At 47.5% G+C, this 25,361-nt stretch overlaps 1 protein-coding gene across 7 annotated transcripts in view; it reads left to right on the top strand.

Moving 5' to 3' along the window:
- The first annotated feature begins 252 nt into the window (after positions 1-252).
- Positions 253-25,361, top strand: part of TSNARE1 (t-SNARE domain containing 1) — a 462,256-nt gene continuing 437,147 nt past the window's right edge. For 2 of the 7 annotated variants that reach the window (XM_080580846.1, XM_080580849.1), the window contains exons 1-2: positions 253-326; positions 18,161-18,250. The gene's annotated coding sequence lies outside the window, so the exon portion shown is untranslated. Of the gene's footprint in view, positions 327-18,160; positions 18,255-25,361 lie in introns of all 7 variants that reach the window. The other 5 variants (XM_080580847.1, XM_080580842.1, XM_080580843.1 and 2 more) reach the window with 5 other exon arrangements.

Raw genomic sequence — 25,361 nt, 5'->3', positions numbered from 1 at the left:
CAGCACAGGCGGACCCCCTGAGAGTGAGCCCGGGGGGCTCTGAGGGGGCGCGGGGCTGAGGCACGTCCCCGACCCCCTCAGGCGCCCAACGCTCTGAGGGGACAGGAGGCGGGGCCCCCGCGCTCATCCCCGATTGGCCACCCGGGGCGGGCGAGGGGGCGGGGCGACGCCTCGCAAGGCCCGCTGGGACTTGTAGTCCGGCGGCTCACCCGAAAGCCCGGGCGCCGGGCAGGGAGGGGAGCGAGCACGTGGTCGGGGAGCGGGGAGGGCGGGGCCGGGAGCGGTCACGTGATGTTTGGGTGCCGGCGGCGGGCGCGCGGCGGCAGGTGAGGGGCGCGCGCGCGCGCGCGGCGGCGGGGGCGCGCGCTGGGCTCTCCCCGCCCCTCCCCCCCCCTCCCCCTTCCACGCGGGGCGCGCGGTCGGGTGGGGGGGGGGGCAGGGGGCGTGTGACCGCCTGGAGCCGGGCGTGCAGGCTCGCTCCGTGGCCCTATGGCCGCGTACGGGGCGTGAGTGTGCAAAGTGGGCACCCTCAGGCCTTGCACGGGGCGTGAGCGTGCAAAAGCGGGGTTTGCTGCTCGTGCACGGGCCGTGCGTGTGCAAATCGGGGGCTTCCTGGCCTTGCACGGGGCGTGAGTGTGCGAAGCGGAGGCTCGCTGGGCACGCACGGGGTGTGAGAACGCGTGCTGGAGGCTTTGTGGCCTTGCACGGCGTGTGAGAGTGCAAAGTGGCGGCTTGCTGACCATGCACAGGGCGTGCGTGTGCAAATTGTAGACTTTACGGCCGTGCACGTGGCATGAGGATGCATGCCGGAGACTCGCTGGCCTTGCACAGGGCGTGCATGTGCAAATTGGAGGCTTGCTGGCCATGCACAGGGCGTGCATGTGCAAACTGGAGGCCTGCTGGCCTTGCACAAGATGTGCGTGTGCAAAGTGGAGACTTTCTGGCCTTGCACGGGCTGTTAGAATGCATACTGGGGACTTTCGGGCCATGCACAAGAGTGTGCATTGTGCAAAGTGGAGGCTTGCTTGTGTTGCACAGGGCGTGCACATGCAAACTAGAGGTTTGCTGGCCATGCACAGAACATGAGTGCACAAAGTGGAGGCTGGTTGGCCTTGCACAGGGCGTGCACATACACACTAGAGGTTTGCTGGCCTTACATAGGACGTGCGTGCACAAAGTGGAGACTTTCTGGCTTTGCACAGGCTGTTAGAATGCATACTGGGGACTTTCTGGGCATGCACAAGAATGTGCGTCTGCAAAGTGGAGGCTTGCTGGCCTTGCACGAGGTGTGCATGTGCAAAGTGTAGACTTCCTGGCCATGCACAGGGCGTGAGAATGCATGCTGGAGACTTGCTGGCCTTGCACAGGGTGTGCATGGGCAAACTGGAGGTTTGCTGGCCTTGCATGGCGTGTGCATTATGCAAAGTGAAGCCTTGCTGGCCTTGCACAGGGCGTGAGAGTGCAAAGTAGAAGCTTGTTGGCCATGCACAGGGTGTACGTGTGCAAAGTGGAGACTTCCTGGCCTTGCACAGGGCGTGCATGTGCAAAATGGAGACTTTCTGGCCTTGCACAGGTTGTTAGAATGCATACTGGGGACTTTCGGGCCATGCACAAGAGTGGGCATTGTGCAAAGTGGAGGCTTTCTGACCATGCATGGGGTGTGAGAATGCAAAGTGGAGGCTTGCTGGCCTTGCACAGGGCGTGTGCATGCAAACTGGAGACTTTGTGGCCATGCACGGGGTGTGCACGTGCAACCTGGAGGCTTTCTGGCCGTGCACAGGAAGCCTCTGTGCTCGGGAGCCCCTTGCACGCCCAGCCCACGTGTGCTGGCCTGGGAGCTTCGTCCCCTGCCACCAGCCACGGCGGCACTGCTCTGCAGTGCCTTCACACAGCAAAACACGTGGGGCTGAGCTCCGGTGTGATGGCCGGGTCAGGAACTGGTCCAGCACCCTCGGTGCAGTTAAATAAGGGATTTGGGATCGCTTCTGACTTTGCTTGGGGGGTATGGTGGTAATTTTATGACCTTCAAGATAATGCCCTGGCAGAAACTTTAGTTGTTACGCCTGTGCTTTAAAATATATTGAGATTTCAGTAAGTTGAACCCTGGCTGCACGGTGCATTGAACCCGCAGCACCTGAAAATCACCGTTCTGGCAGCTTTAGCAAAAAGCTGAAGGTTTTTACAGCCCAGAAGAACGTTTTCCTTCTGCAGCGAGCGCGCTGAACGTGCCCCGCGAAACCTTTTGCTGTTTGCATTTTAAGTGCGCTGATTTAGTGATGCATGGACTCCAAAGGGGGAACTAACCTGGATTAGTTTTACTTCCCCTCTCTCCCCTCGTTCCTCTTCAAAAATAATAGAAATAAGTCACGTTTTTGTTATTAATCCCACTTTTACACCATTTTCCAAGCTTTGCAGTGGGGCTGTGAATGCGCTGGGCCCGGGAGCCAGCACGGCAGGTGGGTGGCTCGAGCCTCCAAATTTTCGTCTCGTCTCCAGGTTCATCCCTGCCTTTTTCCAGGGCACCGTTGATGCGCCGATTCCCTCTCTCCAGCCATCAGCTGAGCAACAAATCCCCTCCGCTGCGCTCAGCCAGGCCTTGCTGTTTTGCTTGTGCCTGTTAATGCAATTAAAAAAAAAAACACTGTTGTGGCTGTAAGGGATGTAGGAGAGGCTGAGCTCAAGCGTAAATGCGGCTGTGCCTCCTCGGCCACCCCTGCTCCTCCCCAAGTCGTGTCGGAAAGGAGGCGAGGGCAGCAGCGAGCCCGCTTTGCTCCGAGGAGCTTGGGGCAGGTTTGGGATGCGGAGCTCAGCATCTTCCTGGGATGCCTCGTAAGGTTTTGGGAGGCTTCGCAGTGCGGCGGGTTGGGAAGTGGAGGTGGAAGAGCCAGCGGGAGGAGAGGTTTGCCCCAGCGGGTGAGTTGCTGAGCACGGTGGGGTGCGAGCACCTGGGTTTGGGCTGGCAGAGGTGCCCCGAGGAGCTCCGCTGGAAATTGGGTGCGGGAAGGGAGGGTTTGGTACCTCCTCAGGGCTGGCATTTGCTTGGCTCTTAGGATGGTGAACGGTGTTGGGAGCATGAGTGAAATTTGTGCTCTTTCCTTGGCTCGGGTCCCCAAACGATGGGTGGGAAGATGGCTTGGGTGGCACGGGCTGGGCAAGGGGCAGGCAGCGATTCTGGCAGCGAGATACCTCAAAATCCTCTGCTCTGTGCTCAGGGCTGGTGTTTGGAGCAGGAACATCTACCAGGGAGTCACATCAGGCACTTTTTGGGGGTATTTTTGCCGTGTAACTCTGCTCTGCAGTTTTCCAGCAGTCCAAAGTTGCCTCTTGTGCATGAAGACGACTGGAAATTTGTCTAGAGAGGCTGGTGGAACAGGGACTTTAATATTAAATCCTTTATTCCCATCCTGTCTTATCTCTTGGTCAAGAATCCGTGGTAGGTGAGAAGGAGAATCACAGAACAATTTGGGTTGGAAGGGACCTGAAGGATCAGCTGGCTCCAACTTCTGCCTCTCGAGAAGCTGGCACGTCGATATTACGGCACTTGAAATCTAATAAAACAAACAAAAAAAGCGAGCAAGTCAAAAATGAACGGGTCTGTGCTTCCCCCTGCTTATAAATATATATCAAACGGTGTTTTGAATTGCTGATTTTCCTGGGAATTCAGGGATGTTTAAATAGCAAGCGGGAAAGGGTAAATAATATCAAGATAAAAATAAATGCTTTTGATTCCCTGCCTGTTCCATAACCGCGTTCTGCTGGATGCAAATGGAAGGAACTTGAAGAAATGGAATTTACTTTTGCTGCCTTTGTTGCCTTCCTTCCTACACTTCAGCTTCATCGGGTGGGGAGATGGCTCTTGCTTGGCTTTTCATGGATCTTCTGAGGTTGGTATCTCCACGATTGATGGTGTAAATCCGCAATTGATGGTGTAAATCCATGACACCCGAGGGCAGGAGGAGCCTCGGTGTGTGCTTTATGTAGGGTTGGGGTCATCGTGGTCAGGGCGAAGGCTGCTTGCACCAGACTTAATGTCCACGTCTGATCCCGCGCTGGAGACCCGATGGATGGAAAACCGGGCTCTTCCACTTGGGATGTGGCTGGTGGTGTCTTGCCGAGCAGATTTACCTATGGCAGGATCCAAACTTCATCGAAATGCACGAACTTGGCTCAAAACGAAGCATCGGAGCGTGCCTAAACCCCGACGCTCGCTGGCGTAGGATCGCAAAGCTGCTCCTCCAGCAGCATCGCCAGCCCTTCAGAGTTCGTTTCCTTGCAGCGCGCTTTCTGGCACCTGCAGCTCCGCAAAAACCTGGCCAGAAACTCGGGTTGGTGCTGCCAGCGGCGGCGTTAGGTGCCGCAGCGACGAAGGATGCTCAATGCTTGACGTTGAGCGCCCGGAAAGCTGTGGATGAAACGCGTGCCACAGCCCCACCTCGCCGGCAGCGCTGCTGTCACCAAGGTTATTTGTGGGTTTTAATAAAGCCCAGCATTTCCGCCAAAGGAGCGCGGTCGAGATAAGAACCCTGCTCTTTTTTTTTTTTTTTTTATTTTTCCTGCTTGCCTTGCAAATGGTATGTAAAATTAAAATAAAGTAAAAGAATTAATCTGATTTAACACTTGCAGGGAGGTTTCTATTTAAAACTCGTTTTCTTGCTAGTTCCACTAGTCAGGAAATTCAGTAGGCAGGTGCCGTGTCTTTGTTGGAATGCATGGGCACATCTCTGCCTTCCAGTGATTCTGATAATGAAAAAATAATTAATATTAAAAAAGGGGGAAGAATGGATTTTTTTTTTTCCGTATTACTGTCAGTTTTTCTTGCAGCACCATCAGAAAGCAGAGATCGGTGAACAGTTATTCAGAAAAATATTATCAATTGTTAAAAATATTATCAGTTGCTCAGAAAAATATATCAATTGTTCAGGAAAATATTCTGAAAATGGGTCTAAAAAAAAACCCCAAAAAACGTTTCGTGATGCTGCTTTGCTGGGATTCATAGCTAGGGGCAAAGCTCTCCCAAAGGGCATTTACTTGCATTGGCTACTCATCTCCTGGGCTATTGCAAGCAAAAAGTTGCAAAGAAGAATTTATATCCCTATTATCTTTTAAGGGAAACCACTGTGTAGCAGGGTTTTGGACCAGGGCTTTCCCCAATTCCCATTGTTTTCAGAGAATCGCAGAGGTCCTCTAGGCCAACCCCTGCTCAAGCAGGGCCACCTGGAGGAGGTTGCCCAGGGCCATGTTAAATGAATCTTCTCGTTTTACTTCTGCATGGAGGAGGGAGATGCCTCGTCTATTTTTTTTTTTTGTGTGTGAAAGGTAGGTTTGGAGGAGTTGAGACCCAAATCTTTTGGGTTAAGCCATTTGTCATAAAATTCCCTTTGTTGCGTGAGATACCATACTGATATGGTCCAAAGGAACCCCCAAGCTTGGCTGCTTTGAATAAAAATGTGAAGAAATTGTAGAGGAGCTGTGTGATGGAAACATAAAACCATGAACACAGCTTGGCCTTTCTTACTTTTTGTTTTTCCATCTTTCTTTTTGGTGCCTGAAAGCCCCTATTTATTTACCACTTGCATGTGACATCTCATGACCGTGACCACAGTTCACATGAAATGGTGCTCATGCGTCCCAAAATTAGGATGTCTCGGAGGAGAAAAATAAGTCCTTTCGGCTTTTTGGAGAAGGCCAGATGATATCGCCTTGGGTTTACGAGCAATGCGATGATGATGGCTTGAAATTTGGGCAAAACTTTCTGGAGAAAAAGTCTTAGCAGAGTTTTCTGGCTGTCGAGTACAAAGCATCAGCTGAGACTTCCATGGAGGGGGAAATGCTGAGGTGTAGGAAATGAGGTTGGAGATGATAGAGGTTTTTCAAAACGAAGCATCTTCAGTGTGAGCGAACAATTTTCCCTCCCTGGTGTTATTCGAAGAACACCACTCAACATCCAGATTTCCTCCTTGAATTTAGTCCTCAGCAAATAACCACTATTGAAATTTTCAGCATGAATAATTTGTTCAGAAAACATATTAGCAGTGAAAAATCGGACTTTTTATCAATTTGAGCAGTGGCCACAACTAACTGTAGATAACCGTGAATCTGTTGAAGCTGAATTATTACCAAACGCTTCGCAGCATCCCTGCCCACCAAACACTGCTCTCCAGGTGGACGCCTCCTTGGCCCAGCTTGGAGGTTTTGTTATGCTCTGAATTCTTCTAATATTGCAATTTTATGGGGAGAGAAATGCTGCTGTGCATCTGCCTGGCAATTGGGAAGAGAGATGAGGCTGCAGGAACCCAACGGAACTGTGCTGACTCACTGGGTAATTATTTAATATGACGATGGACGTGATGGATTTCCTTTATTCCTTATTTATTGCGCTTCCATCCGCCTGGCACCGGGAGCTGCAGGCGATGAGCTGTTGAGTTTGTGCAATTTTGGTGTTGTTTCTGCTGGAGCGGATTGTTGCCAAAGTGTAGGAATTTTTCAAAATTTTGAAGGAGAATAACGCTGATTATTTGCTTTCAGTGCTAGCTGGGCACAAGGGCTCTTTTATGTCCTGCCATTGACTGAAAATCAAAGAATCATCTATGTTGGGAAAGACCTTCGGGATCAAGTCCAACCATCAACCTGACCTACTGAGTCCCATCACTAAACCATGCTCTTAAAGACCACAGCCACACATTTCCTGAAAACCTCAAGGGATGGGGACTCCACCATTTCCATGGTTCTTGGCCAACCTTACCATGAAGAAATTCTTCCTGCTATCCAATCTAAACCTCTCCTGGCACTACTCAAGGCCATGCCATCATGAGGATGGAGAGGGGAAAAAAAAGACCAGTGTACTCCTCATTGCAATCTATCTTGTTCAGACCATTATGGTCTGGCTGAGAAACCGTACGTGGAATGACCTTCTTTTTGCCAAGGATCTTTAATAATGAGAAACCATTTATTAAAAAAAAAGTATGCCAATTGCTAAAACAGCATGAAGTTAACTCTGATGAACTGTTTTCTATTCACAGCTGGCAAAAGAAAATAATCATCTTATATAAGAGTAGATGCTGTGCACTGAGGAATAGATGGATCTTCATTTTTTTTTTTATTTATTTTTTAAATCTTCCATGTAGATATATTCTTCTGTTGGGTCCTGCAGATCTTCAGCTTTTCATGGAATCATAGAATGCTTGGGGTTGGAAGGGACCTTGAAGCCCATCTAATTCCAACCCCCCTGCCATAGGCAGAGGCACCTCCCAGGAGCCCAGGTTGCCCAAAGCCCCATCCAGCCTGGCCTTGAACGCCTCCAGGGATGGGGCATCCACAGCTTCTCTGGGCAACCTGCGCCAGTGCCTCAGCACCGTTGTAGTGAAGAATTTCTTCCTGCAAAGCCTAATGAAGCAAGAACTAAACCTTAATGTAGCTTTTGACTGGAGAAGGCTCTGGGGAGACCATATAGTGGCTTTCCAGTACTTGAAAAGGACCTACAAGAAAGCTGGAGGGGGACTCTCTGAGGGATGTAATGTCTTTAAACTGAAAAGAGTGTAGGTTTATATCAGGTATTAGGAAGAAATTCTTTTCTGCCATCAAAAGCTGCTTTAAGGTTTAGTTCTTGCTTCATGGTCTAGCAGCCTGGTCTAGTAGAAGGTGTTCCTGCCCATGACAGAAGGATTGGAATTAGATGATCTTTTAAGTTTTTTTCCAATCACAAGAATTCTATGATTCTGTGGCTTTTTTTTCTCCCCACAAAACAATTAATTTGTGATCCCTTGTGTCACCATTAGCTTCCTAGACTCTGGAGAATCTCCTAACTTCTAAAATACCTGATCTATACAAGTTTAAACATACTGCTAAAGAGCTGGATAAGGGATATAGGTATTCAAAATGTTTTGGTGTCTTCTGTCTGCTTGATATATTGCCAACAGATCTCTCGCCTGCCTGTTACTGATGGTGAAACCCCAACATCAGTCCCAAAATCAACCCCAACATCAGTCCCAACATCAGTCCCAGGCAGCAGGTGCTCAGAGAACAAGTGTGACAAATGAAATTTATATAAATATATATGTTGTATAAAGTATTTCTGTAGAAATAAATATTTCTCATATGTATAAATATGCTGCATGAGTTTTTGTTTGGTTTTACGCTATTTTTTTGAGAGTTGGTTATTTCTCTGCTCTGAGTTGTAGAGTTGGAGGCTTCTCTACTCTGCGCTGGTTCAGCCTCACCTCGTATACTGTGTGAAGCTTTGTGTGCCCTGATATAAGAAGGACATAAAACTATTAGAGAGTGTCCAAAGGAGGGCTACCAAGATGGTGAAGGATCTGGAGGGGAAGAGACATGAGGAGTGGCTGAGGTGCCTTGGTTTGTTCAGGCCAGAGCAGAGCAGGCCGAGGGGAGGCCTCATGGCGGCCTGCAGCTCCCTCACGAGGGGAGCGGAGGGGCAGGCGCTGAGCTCTGCTCTCTGGGGACAGCGACAGGACCCGAGGGAACGGCATGGAGCTGGGACAGGGGAGGGTCAGGCTGGGTGTGAGGGAAAGGTTCTGCACCCAGAGGTGGTCAGCACTGGGACAGGCTCCCCAGTGCCGTGGTAATGGCCCTGAGCCTGCTGGAGTTCAAGAAGCGTTTGGACAACGCTCTCAGACACAGGGTCTGATTTTTGGGTGGTCCTTTGTGGACCCAGGAGTTGGACTTGATGATCCTTGTGGGTCCCTTCCAACTCAGGATATTCTGTGATTCCATGAAAACTCATCATTGACAACCCAAGTTTCTGTGTTTCTGTGGCTTCAGTCATTTCTCTGCTGAAGCTGCAGTGGACGGAGTGGAATCATTATTTTCCTAGGATCTCTCTTAATGATGATCAACAAGATTTTTACGGTGATAAAACTGTTGAACTTAAAGTTGTGCTTAGACCACCACATGTTAGTGGCTTGATTTCTCAAAGTGGAGGGCCTTCATCTTCCATTAACTGCAAGTGCCTGAAGATGCAAATAGGTGGCAAAATGTGGGCGTCACAGTCCCAGAAGTGTTGCTTTTTGACGTATTTGTGGTAGAGAACAACTGTGAGCTTTCAAAAGGCCTCTTAAACGTTGATCATGCACCACAGGAAAGTTTCGTAGGTACAGGTCATTTTTCTAAAAGTACGATGGATTGCTATCCTAGCAAAGTGCCAAAACTAGTCCCCTTGGAAATGCATCTTAGGAAGTGGTGTGAACAGCGCCGCGATATTACAATAAAATGGGATGCTGTGACAGATGCACTGTTGAATCCAAAAAAGCAGATTGACAGTCTCACTATAGATAGTGTAATATCCCCCTGATTATCGCTGCTAGAGCTTCAAGTGGATGCATTTCTTCTCCTTTGCCACAAACATGGGGGAATGGAAAATATTTCAATTCTGTTTTTTTGTCCCCTCATGGAAATACCATAACTTTAATTATAAAGATCCTCTTTCTGCATGGAGACCAAGAGTGTCTTTTCTTATTCCTCTCTTGCTTTGTATGTTACTCTGTTGTATATTTGTCCTGTTCTTCGCACTCAGTTTGTTTCATTTTGTGTGTAGAGACATCTCATGGGCTGCTAGATTTCCAGACTCGCTCTTCTCTCTTGGTCCAGTTCCATTGCTAGTGCATTGTCATGGTGGTATTCTTTTAATTAATAAGAATTTAGTTTAATTTTTACTTGGAGACAGAGTTGTGGGTCTTGATCATGTTTGTGAGGCACTTGAATGTAAAGATGGGATGCAGAAGGCAGTCTAGAAGTCTTCATCTCTTTGGGTTGCTTGCCTCCTGCCTTCCTGTACCTCTTGGCTTTTAGCATCCATCTGGCCCTTGTAAGACCAGAAGGAGCTTTTACCTTTTCCACAGTGGTCACTTTGTGGGCTTGAGATGCTCCTGCTTTCTTGAGCAGTCTTGGGTTGCAACGTCCCCTTGGCTGGGAGGGCTCAGATTTTGCTGTCTTTCTCTGCTGGCAGAAAGGTGGATGAGAGTATAAAGCCATGCGCTTCGAAAGCAAATTGCTTCTTGAAACCTCTGGTGCTTCTTGGGTTGGGAGGTTGGGACGGTAACCTGATTCCCTGGAAGCAGTTGGTGGCCTTCAGGATAAGGTGATGGATGCGTTCATACTTACTTTATGTGCAGGTTGAGTCCCTCTGGTGCCTCCCTCTACATCAGCTTTGGCAGACAACCTGATGTCCTTCTTCCTCTGCTCCTGTGGTGGAGGTGATGCTCATGGTCACTTAAAAGCTTGATGAACCTCATCTCATTGCCTACGACTTCTGCAAGAAAGCCCTTGATCGAGGCAAGTTTTTCTGGCATTTTCTGTTCTTTGCCTGTCTGGGCTGACCCAGGCTTGCACACCAGTTTCCAAAAAAAAAGAAAAAAAATCTGTTCTCCTAAGCAGATGAGAGTGACCTTGTGCTTGCTGATTTGATAGCCGGGCTCCGATGCAACTCCCTGCCTTGTGTCTCGTAAATAACTGTTTTTTGGTTTCATTGCCTGGACCTGTTTATGTCTTGCCAAAAATAATTACCACTTCTGAGACCGGGCTTTGCTGGGCGAGCAGGAGGAAGGCATAGAAAAGCTTGCAATTGTCGGTTTTCGTATGCTTTCACAGCACCGTGCTGCCAATGGGGACAGGGAGCTCCCTTCTGGGGCATGAGTCAGGCCATGCTCACAGGACCGCTCATCTTCTTCGCACGAGCTTTCTTTCCCTTCTTCCTTTCAGAGTCTTAAATTCACGTCCCCGGTGATGCCTCCCTTGCCTGCTTTCCTTTATTACCTCTTAATTTGTTTTCCCAAGTACGTCTCGTGCTTCGATAAATATCTCCAGCTTTCCGTGGCTGCAAACCCAGCTCCTCCTGCGGTTCTCCTCCTCCAGCTACTGTGCGCATCCTTCCTCCATCCGTGCAGAGGTACTTTCTGGTTCTCAGCGTGTTTTATTGAGCTCTTTGGTTCTCGGCACTTTGGAGCGCTCTGCAGCATCCTTGAGAGGCGGATGGCTGCCGTCGCTCGCGGTTTTGCATCCGAGCCGGTGTTAGCTGTGGTCATGTGCAGAGCCAGTGGGGAAGGCGGGTATTTTTAGCGTGTGCTTCTGTGCACCGCTCGGGGGGCCGCCCACAGTTGAGTATTAAAATAATAGCGGGGACATTGGGTAATCTCTGCAGCAAAATGTTGATATGCAAATTGCCATCTCAAGAGCAAACCTCAAGGCGATTTTGGCAACGTGCGCAAGGCTCTGGAGCGGTGTGTTTTGAATACAGATTACAGCAAGGGATTTCGCCCAGAGGGCACACTCCTCTCATTTATTCTGAAGCTTAGCAGGGCCAGGAATTCGGCGTTGGAAGCCAACAGAGTGAAACGTGTGCACCTTTAAAAAGGTATTAGATTAGCATTGGCAAAACGAAATGTAACGTCACCTCTGTAACTTGGGTTTCCAGGGTTGCAGAAGCAGTAAATCCAGTTGCACTGCATTTGCAAGCGATTCCTGGGCACTGTCCAGGGAAGAGATGGCTCTGATGGCTGCAGAGTTGGACTGGGAGGCTTGGAGGTATTATCTAGCAGTAAATGAGCTCAAGTCAGCTGCTTCAGTGCTACTTTGGCTTTTGTCTTCAAGATGCTGATAGGTAGCTTGGCTGTTTGAAACCTTTCGGTAAGGAGTATTGGATAAAATATAAATTGCTTTTTCGGTTTTATCTTCCTTGTTATTGTGTTCTTGGTGGCACTGCTGGGAAGGAAATAGTGATGTCTGTAAATTAGGAGATTTAAAACGGTGGTGTCGTGCTTCTCAATCCGTGGCTGTCCAAGCTGGTCATCTGTCCATCGGTGCAAGTCAGAGGTACCATTTCTCCTTTTCTTTTTTTTTTTTTTCTCCTCAGTTGCATTCAACCCAAGCTCAGCTGTATTCAAGCAGCTACAGCTGGGTGGCTATGTGGTTTCATGGTATTTCTTGGGCAGTTGACCGGATATTTTTGTCTGGGGGGCGTTAGTGTCCACAGCAGTTGGATAGGAGAGTTGGAAGGCTGCACCTATAGCACTCTTTGCCCTTGCACGTGGTCTCTCTGCAATATAAAGAACCTGTGCTGAGGTGTGAGTTGGACTCGAGGCTCACGATGGTTTGATGGGGTGTATGGTTGGACTTGAACGAAGCCAATGTGTCCAACAGAGTGGTGGAGAACGCGACCTGGAGCTTGGTTTGGAGCTTGGAGGAGTCTTGGTTGTCTTCTTAAGAGTTCAGTTGGAATCAAGGAATCATTCGCCAATTCAGCAAAGCTTTGTATGACTTTTTATATACTGCTAGTAAGAGGCAACAATGTGTGAATGCTTGGTTAGGGTATAACCACTGAAAGAATACATTTCATACAGGTTTAGTTTATTCACTTGCAAATTGAAAGTTTTAAGAGATAGTTTGGACTTGCTTTAGTAAGGTGATGAGGCAGAAAAACAATTTGAGCCCTCCATTTATACCAATTCTTGAGGAGAGACTGCTGTGGTTCTTCAAGAAATACTAATTTGTAGGTGTTTTCATCATTCTTGCATTGTGAATACTGGACGTTGTCAGGCAGTGACCTGTATCAATAAATACATTTCTCTAGGATTGCAAACTGGCAGTAAACAAGGCAAGTTCTTACGATGTGTTTTGCTTTTTAGCTGTCTGAGATTGTAAAGATCTGTAACTTCTAGAGGCTAGAGAAGGATGATCTTCTCTAGGGAAATAAAGTAGATTGTTTTTCCTTTCCATGTACCTCAGAAGAGCCAGGTGGCTGAGTCTTCGTGGGAACACATTCTCCTGACTTCGATACAAGTTTGTGTTGATCAGCTCTTAGTTCACTTGTGTCCTTTTAGTTTAATTATACATTCCAACACCATAAGACTTTTAAATATCAAATTTTGAGGGTGTTCTCTGCCAGAATTTGATAGTTTAAGTGCAGTTCCTGTTGGCAGGCATCTCAGGAGCTGTTTGTTGACTTCCCTTCTTCATAACCCCATCCTCTCGGCCTGTTTTTCTCCCTCCGTAACAGTGAAACAGCATTTGATAAAATAGCAGTGCTCTAGAACATTAAAAGAAAGTACTCAGAAACTTAGGAGGTGGTGGTACGTAAAGTGTTCTCATGAGTGCTGAAGATCACCGTGTCCTGCTTGCATCTCGACAGTGCCGGTCAAGTAAAAGAAAAATATCTTCCTAGCTTGGTTTGGGTGTGCCTTGCATCTTCTTTGTGTCAGTCCTTTGTTGCGTCCTGCATCTTCATGTCATTACACATAGGCTGCTGGTTGCATCTTCCAGAGCCCTTCGCACGCTGCCTTACGTCTTGTTGAGATGTTGACTCTTCCCTCCAAGGTCATGAATCTCTGTTTCTGACTTTCACATGCTTCACATATATGTTGCTCTGTTGCTTTTCCCTCTTGATGCATTGCTGATGAGTATTTATAGGGTTGTCCTTAATTTTCCCCCAATTTTTTTTTTTTTTATTTCCTGAAATACCTAGAGCAGACTGTTGTGCTGGTGTTTCTGTTGGTCTTGCCAAGCAAGATTGCCTCCGTGCTTCCTAATATATTTCCCTTCCAATCTATGCGCAACTCTGTATGCATTCAGCCTCCTAGTTTTACATCTTTAAGGCAGGAATTGTCTTACTCTGCTTATACATCATTGAACGTGATTCTGAAGTGACGCAGTTGATAATACCTTTCAGGTAGTTTGATGTTGTAGCTGACGATTTGGGAATGCTGTCCTCTTTCTATATTTTTTTGGGAGTCTGGAGCAAAAGTTAAGCTGTTGTGGCATGGTAGCATTTGAAAATCTCACAAATAATAAAAATTAATGTATGTATATATTTTTTTGGTCTTTACCCTGGCTCCCTTGGTATTTATCATATCAGCTATTTGCTGTGGGGAATCTGAAATTGTGAGCTCCGATCTTGCTGTGTAAGAAAGGTTTTTGTGAAGCCGTGCATTTAGACTAATTATTTCTGCCATACAATGTGCTGAGGATTTGTGATCTTAAGCAGACATTTGACAGATCTTAACTAGTTATGCTATGTCTTGTCAATCAAAATTATACGCCTACCTCACTCCTTCCTACTTTCTCTCTCTTCCAGCTTTTTTATTTAGGTTGGTCATTAAAATTGCTTATAACCATAGAAACAAGGAAAACCCACCCCTTACGTTCTAATTCTTTAGCATGATATTCCTGTACTCACATCGTGAGAGTTGTATACACGATGGCTTCAAAAAAAAAAACCACCCAACAACAACAGGTAGGCAGTTGTCATTAATTCCTCCCTATAACAATGTTGTTCCTACTGATGCCAACCAAAGATTGTGTTCTTGTGTTCGTCTGTGGTGCCCAGCACACGGAAAGACCTTGCTGTGGAGCAGCCTCCTGACAAGATAGTCGGGGAAGAAAACAGATCTGTAGGATGGGAAGGGTGGGAGGATGAGATAAGGAGAAGATGGATCAATGTTCAGCAGAGAAGCCGTAAGCGCGACGTAGTGCGTATTGATGTTTTCGATCTTGGTTTTCATCCTTTTAGGGCTGTGCATCCCAGGCAGCACGCGTTGATGGGGTGCTCCAAGAGATGGACATAATATTGATAGTTCTGTAAAACTGGGCCAACAAGGGTAAAAGGCAGCTTTCTGCACTTAGGGACGTGAATCCCCCCATGGAGGGATGGAATGTGACGTGTCTTTGCTTCTTCTGAACAATTAAAATACCGATTTAATTTGCAGAAGCAGTTTTTAAAAAAGCTTGACCTTAGGCTATGTAAAGGTGATAAACTCTTACATTAGGAGCTAAAAACACCCTGAGTTTGCAGTGCAGGACAAGTAACGCTGTTTTCGTGCAAAACAGGATTCCTCCATGTAAAACTGCCAGAGGCAAGATTTCTGACTTTTTTCCTTACCTCAAGTTGCAATAAATCATGTGAATGTTGAAGTATTTTACAAAAAGGAAGGAGTAATTGATCAGATGAAAATAGGTAACTGCAGCTGCCAGCATTGCTGTCTGTAACTTGATCAGTTTTGCTCTTTTTGTGAATTAAAGGAACTTGTTAGCGCATGGAAGATGTCTAGATATGAGGCAGCAGGCAGTGGTACCTCATGTTGATGCTTCCTTAGGTATCTCATATTGATGCTTCCCACGTGATATCCTTGTCTGTAAATTGGAGAGACGTTTGACAGATGGACGACTCGGTGGGTAAGGAATTGGTTGGGTGGTTGCTCTCACAAAGAGTTGTGGTCTATGGCTCAGTGTCCAGGTGGAGATCAGTGATGAGTGGTGTCCTTCAGGGGTTAGTACTGGGGCACAATAACATCTTTGTCAGTGACATGGACAAAGATCGAGTGCACCCTCAGCACATTTTGCCGATGACACCAAGCTGTGTGGTGTGGTCGATGCTCAGGAGGGAAAGGAAGCCATCCTGAGGGGCCTGGGCAGGCCTGAGAGGCGGGCCTGTGAGAGCCTCATGAGTTCAACAAGGCCAAGTGCGAGGTTCTGCACCTGGGCCGGGGCAGTCCCAAGCACAAACACAGGCTGGGTGGAGAATGGATTGGGGGCAGCCCTGAGGAGAAGTACTTGGGGGTGGACGAGAAGATCAACATGGGCTGGCAATGCGCACTTGCAGCCCAGAAAGCGAACTGCACCCTGGGCTGCATCAAAAGCAGCGTGGCCAGCAGAGTGAGGGAGGTGACTGTCCGCCTCTGCTCTGCTCTTGTGAGATCCCACCTGGAGCACTGAGTTCAGCGCTGGGGCCCCAGGAGGGCATGGACCTGTTGGAGTGGGTCCAGAGGAGACCATGTGGATGCTCAGAGGGCTGGAACACCTCTCCTGTGAAGACAGGCTGAGGGAGTTGCGGTTGTTAGGCCAGGAGATGAGAAGGCCTTACAGTGGCCTTCCAGTACCGACAGGGGGATACAGGAAGGCTGAGGAGGGACTTTTTTGTCAGGGAGTGTAGTGATAGGACAAGCGTTAACAGCTTTAAACTAAAAGAGGGTAGATTTGGATTAAATATAAGGAAGAAATTCTTCACTCAGGGTGGTGAGGCCCAGGCACAGGCTGCCCAGAGAAGCTGTGGGTGCCCCATCCCTGGAGGTGCTCAAGGCCAGGCTGGATGGACTTTGGGCAATGTGGGCTGGTGGGAGGTATCTCTGCCCATGGCAGGCGTTGGAACGAGATGGTCTTTGAGGTCCCTTCCAGCCCAAACCATTCTGTGATTCCTTGTGTATGATACAGAGAAGACAGATTTATGCAAGGAATCCTACATCTCTCTGGTGGCAGTGCTGCCTGTGTCGTGGTACAGTAATTATGAAGAGTGAACACTGCCTCCTTGAGAAATTTCAGGACGTCTTGGTGTTTGGAAGGTGTCCAGGATGGGGACGTGGGTTATTCCTGAGACAGCAGGATGTGGGAGTTTGATCGCTCACTCTCGAGGAAGCCTTGTCTCTTGGAAAGATGAATTTTGACCTTTGGCCAGGGAAATAACGAGTAAGAAGCGTTGTGTGATGTAGCATGACAAGGTGTTGCTGGGCAACCATCTTAGATTTTAAAGGTCTTACTTATTTACCCTGTCTTCGAAAGCTGACTCTGGGTACTGTACTTTAGCTTAAAGGCCCCTAATGAGTTTTTTTTTTTTTCCCCCATGTGTTGGAGCTGCTTCTGTTGGCTTTTGAGGGTCTGGAAGTAGTTCGTATTTGTCACAAGAAGGAAACGGTAATTGTGTGGTTCTTCTAAGGGTAGGAAATCTGAGGGCAGGGAGCTCCTTCAGCATCCCTTGCCATTTTCTGTGACTCCAGTGTCATCCCACGTGGTTCGGCTTCTCCACCATCCTGTCTCAAGGAAGGATCAGAAGGTCTCATCAGAAGGTCTCATCAGAAGGTCTGATGAGCCTAGGAGGCTGACTGCTATGTGGTGCTACTCTTTCTGCTTCAAACACGCCACCCGGCCAAAGTTTTCAGCAGTTCAATTAAAACACTTTACTTGAGAAATAACTACTGCGCAAAGGGAATAATGTTTCCATGTCTGAACTTCACATGGAATAAAAGTGCCTCTACCTGAGGTGCCTAAACCTCTTTCTTCTGGAAGTAGTTTATAAAGAACATTATTAAAGTTCATCCATTCAGAATATATCCTCATATTTCTTTAGCATTTCGCTATCCCAGTAAAGACAAAACACCCTACAGGTTGCGTGGAGCCTCCTTCTTTTTTTTTTTAGCATAAGAAATCGCATTAAAAGCATGTTAAATTCCTTCTGAATTTGGGACAGAAAAACTTACTCAAGTGTGAAAAAGAGGGGTTAAGGGCATCACTTACGATGCACTCCAGAGTGATCTGAGCTATCAGATCTTTATGGATGCTGATATAAAATAGCTGGCTGTATATCTGTTTATATTGGTGCATTACCTTTGTCTTTTGCTCTTTACACACACATGTGCACATACTCCTACATGCATAATTTTCCCCAAAGCAATAATTTTTCTTCTAAATTGTGCGTATATATAATTCGTAACGAACCGTGGAGATACCGTAATGATTTTCCAGTATTCTGCAAACGTTGCTTTCTAACATTATCTTATTAACATTAACACAGAATGCTCTGTGCAGCTTTGTGTGATGCTGTCCTAGCGTGGGTTATGCTCCTCCGTGCTGAGTCCTGTTTCAGTGCTGGGCCCACCTGGCTGTCCCAGCTGCGTGCCTCTAACTGGGATGTCAGGTCAGCGTGGTAGTTGCATGGGCTTTCTTTTTTTAGTGGAAAATGTAGGAGAAATGCCGACAGATCCTGTTTAACTGGCTGAGATTGAATATGAAGTATGAGTTCACTAAGCTCGGGGAAATGACAAAGTCGTGTGAAATCACAAATTGCAGAAAATTGTCTGCTATTTCTCACTGGGCATCTTTGCACTCTGAAACTAAAGGTAGAGAGTTTTTTTTGTGTGTTCGTTTTGATATGCATGGTACACTGTTGTCAGAGAGATTGTGTAGACCAAAAGGAAATCTTGCTGAAGTTTTTCGTTCTGTAACAAATTCTTAGGGTGTGAAAACCCCTGAAGGGGGGTTTGGATCTGAAGGTACGGCTAAAACCTCGGTCTCGGGAATACCTGACCTCATGCTGGGGGTAACAACAAATAAAAAAAACGGTATGTGCTTTTCATTTGATTTTCATTTATTCTTTTTCCCTCCACAGAGACAATACCACTGAGACAAGCCTTTGGTCCGTTGTGCTGTTGCTGGCTTGTGCGAAACCGGTGGCTCCACATCACAAGGGAATAAAAGTGTGGGTGAGATATTTGTTGTTTTCTCCCTGTGATAATCCTTGCTGTTTCAGGTGGTTTGATCTGGTTGTTTTTCTCCATCTCTCCGGAACTCGCTGGCGGGGATGCTGTATTTTGTAGACCCTGGAGTGGGTGTGGAGGAAGGTTGTAGGCTCCTGGCTTGTAGATGTTCCCCTCTGGGTGGCATCTTCTGCTTCCTTCCTTAATTTCAGTGGTTGATATTGAGGTGGAGGGGGGAAATCTCCATCCAGCTTCTTCCCCTCATGGCTGATCTTGCCTCGCTTGTCTGCTGGTTCGTTACGCTCTGGGATGGCCCACACTTACCATGCATTTGCTGACTTTGAGTTCGGCTTTCTGGCCAAAGCGAGCGTTAATGGATGCTTTCTGCTAGGAACAGATGGTCAGTGAAAGTTTCATTTTTCAGGGCGTAACAGACTGTATTTGTAAAACCTTCAGAGTTTTTAGCAGCAGCGGTAGTTTCCTTAAACTACATCTGTTTTTCCCACCTGGAATACTGTTACCGTAATTTGTATCATGGCTGGAATAGTTATTTCATGTGCTCCAGTCTGATAGTAAGAAATAAGTCTTTTCGTGGGGATTTTTGGTCTATGTCTTTGTTCCTTCTTCATAAAATACTTTAGGAATGAAAAGACTAAAAGGCTTCGTCATTTTTTTTCTGAATCTCTTGGGTGTTTTGCTCTTAATTCTTATCCTCGAAATCAAGTTCCTTGCAACAGATCTCTGTAAAAATGATTTTCTTTCTTTACCTCTGTTTTCCGTACCATGGGGAGAATTGGCATGTTCCAGCCCCGTTTCATATACAGAGCTAAACAGATTTGTAACGTGCGGTAAACTGTATGCAAAAAGTATGCTTATTAGCGTCCTGAGTAATCACCAACAACAGAGTAAATAGGAGGTTAATGAGATTAACGGCAAAGAGAAACGTAAGCGTTTGAGTGCTCCTCTCCGTGGCCCCGTAGCCGGTGGCAGCCTGGTTTCTCTTGACGAGCCCAGCATGGGTGTAGACGCAGTAGTGATTTTGCTGCTGTTCCCCATACAATGCTTAATGAGTTCCTACTGCTGACATTTTCTTTTAGACACTGTGTGATATTATTAAATCCCACTCCTCGCAAGATGTTTTGTGCATTGCTTCTTTTTTTTTTTTTTTTTTCTCCCCCCATATTTATGTTTCTGCTGTTGGGACTCGGTGGTAAATAGTCTGATCAGCCCTTGCTGGTCCTCCAAAGTCTTCTCCCAGGTGGGTGGTGCCCTCTTTGATGTCTCCTCAAGGCTACCAGAGGAATTGACCCACATCTCTTTGGGGGAACTTGCTGCTACCAGAATATCACAGTCAGAAGTGCATCGAGATTTCTCTCTTATTTTCTTATCCCAAGATCTATCTTGATTTCATTTGTCCTATGGCTTTCTCCTTCCTGACCTTCACATTCTATCCATCAAGTCTCACAAGGAGAGAGAAGCCTATTTTCAAGCAAAACCATGCCTTTCTTCTACCGTCCTACCTCTAGGTTCATTTCCCTTTTCTGGTGCTTTGGGTTAGGGGGTTTTCTGGATGTGGCGTGCTCTGCCTATCCACCTCTCACATCTTCTGGCAACCACCAGCGTGTTCTGAATGTCAGTGCCTCAGAATTGTTTATTTGCATTTTCTCCACCCAAAACTGCGTATGTGTGGTTGGACTGAAGCTCTAGGCACCGACTCCCCTTACTGGTCAGTTGACAAACTGCAACATATTTTTTTTTTGCTATTTTAAATAAAAGTCCCTCACCGAGAAACCTGTTTCATTTCCTCAAGATAAATCTTGTACTTCTGACTGTGGTATTTCTCTGTTTTTTTTTTTTTTATTTTATTATTTGCAGTTCTGATTAAAGTGTGAACCTTCAACTCTAACAACTCGCACAGAGTCGGGGCACTGCACATTGCCCAAATGAATTATTCACCTTGCAGCTCTTGTTTTTTGTTATTTTGAATCCCGCAAGCTATTTTCCTCCTATTTCAGTTGAGCAGGGCAGTGGTTTCTCTTTCATGCCAGCTCTCCTGCCTTTGGGGTGCGAAGGGGATTATGCCTGGAGCTGGGATTTCCTTGCCAAACTGCACGGCTGGAAGTCAGCCCGACGTCTTGGCATTGCCCTGGGCGAAGTGGAAGAGCGCTCACGCCCCGCACCGCTGCTGTTGGAGGAAGGAGATGTCATTCCCCAAAACTGCTCTCGGGTGTCACGGGCTTGGAGAGGTTCGCCGTGATATGGCGGTGTAATTCTTTGGTGTTCTCCGAAAAGCTAGGAAGGCGTGTTTCTGATGGGAGCAGTTCCTCGCCTTGCGAGGACATGATACGGGGCAGCACGAGAAGAACAAAGTTGATCTTGAGGTTGTTTGCTGGGATCTTCCAGGTCCCGTTCTCTCCAGTTCCCATTAAGCTTGGTAACTGGGGAACCAGCTCTGCTCAGTGATGCTGTCCCAGTGCTCAGGCTCTTAATCAGGAGTCACGCTGCTGGTCAGCATGCAAAAAATAATATTCACAGATGTTGTGGTGGTGTTGCTGAACTGTGTTATCGCCGGCATCCAGGACAGAAAGAGCTTCAGAAGGGGAGGAATGTGTTAAAATCACCGCAGAATCGCTTGTAGTTTCTTTCTGCTATCTTTGTGAACAGAAGAGCGACGGAAGCAGCGAATGTGTGTGCATGCAGGGGAAGGACTTGCACATCTCCTTGTGCGAGGGGAAACAATTCAGCTTGCTGCAGTGTGTTACTAATATTTGCGTCTGAGCGCTCAAAACTTAGCGAGAGACGTAAGACAGAATGAAACAGATTTCTCAAGTCTTAAACGGATGGTTAAACCATTTCTGCTTTTTCGCCTTGGGAATCTTTAAGCCGCTGTACTTGTTTTCTTTGGGGACCACATTGAAAGCAAAGAGGGGCTTCATTATTTTTTTATTTTGGAAAGCGCTCGTCTGCCTGTCTTATGCAAAAGCACTTTAATTGATCTTTCAGACTGGCGAGAGGAGGACGGAGGAGAAAATGTTTAATGCAACGTATAATTCTTTCTGGTTTTGCCTCAAAATAAGAAGCCACTTTGTTAAGATTTATGCACCCGAGCACAGTTTATGCGCACGGTGCAGCTGTGGTTTATCTGCGTACTGCAGCAGGCTGATGCAAAGAAATGCCTTGATCAATGGTATGAGCTGGTTCAGGGTAACTCCCAAACTGCTCCCATGACAAATGCAGCGCCAATTTCTTGCCACCCTCACTATAATTGCCGTTGTGTCTTGTTAAGTTTGTGATTCCTTTTTAAAATGTAATCTAGTTGAGAATTAAAAACTAAAGCGATGCAAATCTATTTCTTGCTGTGCTGTACTGAACCAGCATAACACTCCATTAAACCGAGATTCTTTTCTATTCATTTTCCAGCAGTAGGATGCTTGGGAGGCAGGTGCAGATGACTGTGCCTTGTCTCTGTTCCTCCCCGGTCCACAATACCACATTACAGGGTTTGTGGAAGCCTGGCAGTTGAATACAGACTGCCTGCACCGCAAAGCATCGCTTCAGCGTCAACGCCTCCCTCTTGTCTCTTTAAGGTGAAGCAACTGGGGCGATTCGGTGCTGTGGCGTGCTTACCTGCAAGGTTTGAGGTCTGAGCTTCTTTAGTCTGCTCTTGCTTGGTGAATCAGGAGTGTTTACGGGCCGGAATCACCTTGCTTTGGCTCCGTCAGAGTCAAAGGTCAACTAAAACGGTGCAGATTGGGTCTTGTTTGCTGTTTGTCGTCTGTTTTAGTCAAGGAACCACGTGCAAGTATTAACACACAGCTCCATGGCTTGCTGTTTGAGTGCAAGAGATGTCTGGGGGCGTCTGGACATGGCATGTAACGGTGGTGGTTCTTGCCTTGGGTAGCTTGGGATTTAACTGGGGAGAAGTTGATGAAAACAGGCAGTGAGGAGGCTGGAAACAGAGCCCAGCTCACAGCTGGAGCCTTTCAGGGCAGTGGGTCCTGAGGAAGCCTTAAGACCCACAAAGATGGCTTTGTGGGGGAAGTCTTCTGTAGCTGGGGAAGACTGCAGAGATGCGCACAACGGGATTGTTGGCTCTGTCCCACGCTGGTGAGTTTCTCCAAGCAATTGAGTTAAAATACTTGGAAGAGATTCAGCTTCTTAGAAGTTGCGTGAGCATCAAAGGTAAGCAAAACCCCGTAGCGAAATAGCTGGGAGGTTTTCAGCTGCGTTTGTTTGAAATATACCATGTGCCGTACCGTAAGAATGCATTTTTATATATATGTTTGTGTCCCTCTTGCGTAATACTGAGTTTGATTTGAATTTGGGAAGTCTGTGCCTTCCCTTCCGAGAGTTAACAAAAGCCTAAAAGACGAGAGGGCGATGCGGCACGATGCCAAACCACTGCAGGTGGGACATTGTGTCCCCTCCCCACCTCCCGTGCCATCTGTCTTGTCATCCCCCGGCGCTGGAGGCACCGCTCTTGCGTGTTAGCTGGTTTAGTAAACCTGCATTTGCTGCAGTTTGGGTAAAGAAGCGTTAGATTAGCTTGTGACGACAGGAAAAAGAACAGCCCCTTCCTCCTCCCCCCCTCCAAAAAAAAAAAGATGAGAAAAAGAAGGAAGCAAAAAGAGCTTGTCACGAAACCTAAATTCACTTAGAAGCATCTAGTTTAGACAGGCATCTTTAGAAGCTCATTCTCTCCTTTATTACATGGATGGTGTTATACTGCTGTACTGTATCAGAGAGCTGTGTGATGTGGTAGCAGCTCCTGTCCTAAGCCACTGGCACGCCGTGTAGCTGTAGGTTTTGTGTTTAAGCAGAACAATATTTCAGCTTGGTGTCTCCGTGGGTGAAACGGAGGGGTAGCTGCTCCGAGTGCTTGATAAAAAGCGAGTTAGGTGTTTGCAAGAGGCATTAAAAGCTGCAACCACTGCGCCAGGGTCGCATCCTGGCGTCGGGGACAGCTGCCAGCCACGGGATGGGAAGCAGCAGAGATGCTGCAGGGAGGTGTTCACGGCCACGTGTGTTTGCACGAGCGTGGAGCTGGGAGCCAGCCACAGACGTCGCAGATCCTCCTGGTGGACCCAGCTGCTGTGGGGGAAGCAGAGATCTGGGGGACGGCAGTCCCACTTGCAGGCTGAAGAGAGCCAGTTATTTACTCAACGTGTGCTTAGATGGAAGATGCTGAGATCAGATAAAAAGGAAAAAGAGAGAAACCCCCCAAAAGCCTTCTGTTTCCCAGCATCAACCATAAAAACACTTGTAAAAAAAAAATCCTAAGTAAAAGGTCTTCTTTTCTCAGCCGTGGTGCACGAATAACGCAGGAGATGGTCGCAGGTGGAAGATGGTGGTGCCTCTTGAACATCCTGCTCCTGTGACATATCCACGGGGGGCCAGGCAATGTCCTCTTCAAGCCAGGTCACCGCTAGCTGTGGGTGCTGAGACCCATTTGCCCAGTATCAGGGTCATTCTGGTCACCCAGTAGAGCTTGGAGCAGCCCGACCCTGCTGGTGGCCCCATGGGACGTGTCCAGCTCCCACCCTGGACCTTACAGACATTACACAATTCACGTGGGGTCCTTACGTTAGCGTATTACTTGCATTTGGTGATTAATCATAGTTCTCTTCATGAGGGTTTTGGTGTGTGTGTCAGCTGCAGGTCACCGTGGAGCCGTTCGCCCCTCCTTTAGGATGTGCGAGCCCTCCACCCAAGGTTGGATTTCGATTCGTTTCTCTCCGTCCCCATGTTCTGCTGGCTGGGGTTGGTGCTGTTCTTGCCACCTTCTCTTCAGAAATTGCTCTCGACTCGGCTTTTTTTAGAAACACGCTTTCATCATTTATAATCCTAAAGGCTCTCCTGCAATGGAGGAGTTTTTGGCTGTTATTTTTAACTGAATGTTTCATTGATCTGATTTACAGCGTGAGCTGCCGGCTGCTGTATTAGCAAGAGAGCGGAGAGCCAAGCGTGGCGTGGGGCAGGGAAGGAGCAGTGTGGGGAGGTCTGAACTTACCTCCCTCGTCAGAGCTAATGCATCACGGAGCTGCAGCCCAAAGGTGCAGTTTCACATCATTTTAAGCAAATATAAGTCACGGTTTCTTTTTATTTCTTTATTTTATTTTTAAAATTTCCCTTTAAGTGGATCCACTGGCTTCGTCTCTATTGCCCGTTTTGGTGTTGGTGTCCAGGTGCCTGTGTGGCGAGCCAGTTCCAAATTTATTCAAAACAAAACCCTACCAGAAATAAAATTAAAGGGAAAAAAAACAAAAAAAGACTTGGAATTCGGCTAGATGAGGTGAAATTTTGAGCTCAGTGAGAGCTTGTTGCTCTTGCTTGGGTTTGGTTAGTCTTCCACCCACAGTTGAAGAGACTGAGTACCAGCCACTGAGACGTGGTGGGACCGTGGTTGGTGTGGTGGGACCATGATTGGTGTGGTAGGACCATGTTGGTGTGGTGGGACCATGGTTGGTGTGGTGGGACCATAGTTGGTGTGGTGGGACCATATTTGGTGTGGTAGGACCATGTTGGTGTGGTAGGACCATGTTGGTGTGGTGGGACCATGGTTGGTGTGGTGGGACCATAGTTGGTGTGGTAGGACCATGTTGGTGTGGTGGGACCAGGGTTGGTGTGGTGGGACCATAGTTGGTGTGGTGGGACCATGGTTGGTGTGGTAGGACCATGTTGGTGTGGTGGGACCAGGGTTGGTGTGGTGGGACCATGGTTGGTGTGGTAGGACCATGTTGGTGTGGTGGGACCACGGTTGGTGTGGTGGGACCACAGTTGGTGCGGTGGGACCATGGTTGGTGTGGTGGGACCACAGTTGGTGTGTGGGGATGGAAGGTAGCTTCTTCTGGGCCATTGTTCATGACATGGAGAGCAAAGTGTCCATCGCTGATGCTTTGCTACACTGTGGGTGCAAACCGGAGCTGAGAGCACTTGAAACCTTCAATGACAGATCTGAGTGTTTAGCTCGGTTCTGACCAAGTGTGTAAATAAAACAAGAAGCATTAGGAATGGGTTATTTTTCTACTTGGCGAACCAGAAAATTAAACACAAATACAGTGTGTGGGGCCTGGGTATGGAAGTGAGAACAAATGAGTACTATTAAGTTGTTTT

The sequence above is a fragment of the Anser brachyrhynchus genome (genome assembly GCF_964034855.1).
Source record: "Anser brachyrhynchus genome assembly, chromosome: 2".
NCBI classification, from domain to species: Eukaryota; Metazoa; Chordata; class Aves; order Anseriformes; family Anatidae; genus Anser; species Anser brachyrhynchus.
The sequence above is the reverse complement of the archived record's forward strand: the minus strand, read 5'-3'. Positions and strand labels throughout refer to the sequence as shown.